Genomic DNA, 4,918 nt, shown 5'->3' on the forward strand with positions numbered 1-4,918 from the left:
GGGCATCATAGTGAAATATAAATATTAGATTAATATAAAATAATACATGAGTTTCAGTGTTGCCTCAGAGCAGGAAAGACCTAGGTTTGAACCCACCAGTCCACATGTTCTGCTAATGTCTGCACAGGTTTCTCTGGCTTCCTTCAAAAGTCTAAAGACAGGCAGTTGATTTTTGTTGCTATATAAGAGAAGAGTACACTGTGCAACAACATTGACATTCTTATACTGACTATGAAGACAAGTCTTTGATTTGTTTTGCTCAGCAATCTTTGATTATCAGACCAAGCTTGCCATATATCGGAACATCAGTGGGTTCGACAACCAGAGTGACTCACGATTCGGTGCTGCAGCTTACTGCTGCTCACTCTGTGACCTTCATGCTGATATTACAGTACAGTAAGAGATAATGGATCCATCTCACACACATGCAGCATTCAAAAGTACAACATTCATCAGAGCTGTTTGAAGGTCTGCAGTTGTCAAATCTTCTAACTCAGGTCTAAATCAAATCTTTAAATTAAACATGCCCACACACCTGACTACTGACACAGCATTTCAACACTTATATATGAAAAAATAAATTAATACAACTGAGACCAGGAGAGCGCGGTAAAGACATCCTTGAAACAGCTCCTGGTGCTGCTTTTTCTTTTATGAATATCTGCCTTGCATGTCTCTATATAAACGAGTAATCCAAACAGAGCAGCCAGTGAACTACACACTAACACTTTCTAATAGTTGTGGCATGCTGATGACATGCTGTCTGTGCACAGATCTCTCCACTTACACAGAGATCCAAGTACTTGGATAATGTCATGTCTGAATAAGGAGCTTATGTATGCTGATTTCCACTTTTTTCTTGTTAGGCTTGTACCGAACCCTGTAAAATTACTGCCCTGAGAAATTTCATAATTTTACAGTTACACTAATTCATGCCAGTACCAATGTTTCTCTCCAAAATGTCCACGTCTAAAAACCTTAACAGTTTTCAAAGTAGGTGTTAGCATAGGGGACAAAGTTTCTACTTCTTCCACCTCCACTTCCTGCATCCACTAGTGCTCCAGTGACAGTGGTGCCAGAAGAGTTGGAGGAGAAATGTGGGCAGGCGCCCAGCTCTTCTGAGTCACTCCGTGTTTGTTTCGGTCCAACCTGCCTACTTATGAATGATTCCTACTCACATTATGCCTTTCTTGCAGAGGCTCTCACAAAGAAATGCTTATCTTAAGTTGAAAAGAATGAAAAGAATTAAACCAAAAAAAATAAACATCGTTCCCAGTTGCTCACAGTGGCAGCAAAAATCCACCTTCGCATTTATTTCTATTACCTCTTCAGTCGTCCTCCCTCTCCTCTCCCCTCTCAGTCTCTCTGGTCTGTTTAATGAGCTCACTCTGAGCTGTGTTTAAGCTCATTAACCTTTGTGGGTGGTGAATCCCACTGAGAGAGAAAGCCATTGATACACAGACGCAGATACAGAGAGGGAGAGTTTTTCTTAACACTTCAAACACATAGCGATTTAAACTTATTAACACCATGCAAATAATAGTTAAAAATACGCGACTGCTTAAAAATACAAGGGCCTGAATCTGTAATCAGTCTAAAGAGCCAAGAAGTCTGTTCGGTTTACTTAAGTTGCTAAGACTTTGGTTTTCTTCACCTTCACTTTCAGCTCCATCTGAAATATAAAATCTAATAAAATGCAATTGAGCTCATTCAAAATTGTCTAATAAAACATTCTTCCCACACTCGCCCCCTTACTTATTTTTGCTGTGTCTATTCTATTCAGCTCTACATGCGAAGTCAACCTTGTCTCTTAGAAATTCCATTTCTACACTATGCAACTATGCTACTATGTACATTTGAATCCTTTTTGCAACAAATGTAAGTGCAACCAGATCACATTTCTGTGAATTTGTAGATATTGTGATTTGTTTCCATTCAGTTTGACTACAATGTTATTTGCTGTGTTTAGGAGCTTGGGGTTGTGATCCGACTTAATAGAGAAAAATTTAAGTCACTTTACACACAACTTGTTTATTAACAGGTGTATTTCTTTAACCTTAACCAAAGCTCTTGCCTTGACTTAACCCACACAAGGGACTCTGGAGTATACCTCGGTTCTGTTGTCTCAAAGTCCAGAATTACGTGGTCACCACTTCAAACTGTTAATAAATGTGGTAAAATATAGTTTTGTCTGAACATATCCCATCCAGTGCATCAGAGCAGAGCAGATAAACACAAACTGCATGTATTCTTTTGATGTGGTAAACTGTAGTTTTGGAAAGGCTGGGGAAAAGACACCGTCCTCCAAACTCTTTAATTTGTTCTTGTGTTGCTCTTAACGCCTTAGCAGTGAAGAAATCCAAAGGTTGACAAGCTTGTCATGCCTAATTATATCTGACAAACTATAATTGGACAATTTCTGTTTGGTGGAGGGGGCACATGCAAATGTGGGCGAGACTTTTAATAGATAAATTATAACACACACACACACACACACACACACACACAGTGACTCAGCTCCAGCACTGGACTACTTCCAGTCCAATCTTCAACAAGCAGGAAACAGGTGAGAGAGATGTTTTCAGTCCTGGGGTGTATGATTCCCTTATTTGTTCACATAAAAAGGAGAAGTGGGAGTCAGCCTTCAGACAGCCTTCATCTGTCCATGACTAAAGTATGAACAAAGAGATTTCCTTAGCTCTAGAAGAAGTGAAAACCACAAGACACATGCTCAAAAATAACACGAGGTACAAGTCAAGGAAGCACAGTTCTGCAGCCTCAGATCAGACAGCACCACAGATTTCAGTCTGCTCGCTTTAGTCAGTTTGTACCACAAACGATCTGTCTCGTACATCTTGCTTTTCCGCTCATTTTTCCCCCATGTTTCGCTCTCTGCTAGCGACTTTGAACAAACACACACTCATGCAGACACTTCGACTAACAGATCACCTCAGTGCATACACAATAACAGTAAAAAGCGTGAAGTGCATTAGCTGCCGCTCTGACATCACACGCTCCATTACCAGCTGGCATTATGCCCTGTTTTCAGGCCTCATACCATCATCCCTCCCACCACACTAGACCAAGCAGGAATAGGAACCACTTTTCACTCATGACCTTTGACCTCGAATGAGGCAGCGTAACATGGCTTATTTCTCATTTCTTTATATGAAAACCTTCAAAGAAAACATGATTAAAGAGAACATGTTCTCATTGACAGTTCCTTTTCTTTTCCCTATTGTCTACACTTCCTCATCTGGTCTCTTTCAAATGAGCAGGGACTGAAGCGGTATTATTGTATTGGTACTGCTAAGTGGCATACATAATAAAAAGAGTACACAGACTGACAGTCCTGAGGAAAAAATATCCCTCCTCTCACTCTCTACAACCTCCCCTGGGACTTGTGGTTATGGATGCTTACATGTTTCTTCAAGAAGGCCTGGTTGTTTCCATCCCTCTGTCTCTTTCTGATTGTCTTTTACAGCCACCGCTCCCCTGGGAGGAAGCCGTCATATTGTTTCTCCCTCCAGCAGATGCTCTCCTCCTGCCGCAATCTGTCTGCCGCTGAGCCAATATTATTAGGCGTTGATTTTTTACAGAGGGTGGAAGGAGGGAGGAGTGGTGGGGGGGCTGGTTGCATATTCACATCTTCGCAGCTCAGTTCGCTTATTCAGTGGCAGAAAAGGTTAAGAGCTAGAGAGACCAGAGGAGAGGATTAGTGCTGTGAGAATTGCTTTTTATTACTGTTAAGGTCACAGCCATATTTAAAGTCCATGAGAGAGCAGTGTCTGTGGATATGTGGCCAGCTGGGAGAGCTCGTCACATAGGCACGCCACGGATTCAGCTCTGCTGACTTTGATTACATTAAAGAGCCACTGTGAGGTTTCCTATGAATACCAGATAACCACGTAGGTGCAGGAGGTAGCTGCAACAATGGTATCAGCAATCAGTGGAAATCAACGGTGGATCCACATGGAGAGGAGCAAAGAGCCTGTCTGTGCCGTGTGATATAATGGTCTGAAAAGGATTACATCATCGTTTGGGATGTAGGTGGGGGGGCCAGAGACAGAAGACTTGGACTGCCACCTGGTGTCCGTCTCACCATCTACACCCTCCTGTGATGTGAAACCACCAGTGTTGAAACAAAGCTCCCTGTGGGTGCTGCTGAATGAGAGCATTTGTTCTCCCAGACACAGTGCATGAATTACCAACAGCAACACTGCTCAACGCTAGATGAAACAGGAAAGTGTCCATGCACAGTGGGGAGCGTGGCAGCCATAGTTTTCAGTGTGGGAACATGGCGTCTGCCTGTTAACCCATACAGCCTCACTCTGGCTGAAGTGCTGCCATTAAACTGCTGTGTGGTATTTGCAGAGCTGCAGCATAATGACGCAGAGGGCTGCATTTAGTGCCTGTCATTACTTGGGTATTAAGACTTCTCTTTCAAGTAGACACATCTCAGAAGAGTCTACAGTGCGCAGCCATGAGGGAGCCATCAGGCCTTGTCTGGCGATGAGATGGCAACATGTTCTCACATATTTCCAGCACAGCGAGTGTGTTTGTTTGCAGCCAAATCGGGAGCAAATCTCAGAAGAGCCTCTTAATGGCACTTACAAACTAATAGCAAAATGGCTTAAAAGCTTCGGCTGCTACCTCAGTGTGAGTCTGCGAGAGGCACTCTGCCATAGCAGCACGGGGCCCATTTCTCTCCTACCTACTAATCATTCAGTTTCTGTGCAATTTGGATTTTCCCTGCCGTAGCTCATAGAAAAACATGGGTGGTATATTGAATCAATTATGTTATTCAGACACTTGTGCTGCATTAGTGAGCAGAGTGAGTGAGCTGATATCTTGTTGGGTGACAACCAATGCTAAGAAATACTTGTTTATCCTCTAGTGGCTTGATGTCATGTCAAAT

The sequence above is a fragment of the Anabas testudineus genome, chromosome 9 (genome assembly GCF_900324465.2).
Source record: "Anabas testudineus chromosome 9, fAnaTes1.2, whole genome shotgun sequence".
Lineage (NCBI taxonomy): Eukaryota > Metazoa > Chordata > Actinopteri > Anabantiformes > Anabantidae > Anabas > Anabas testudineus.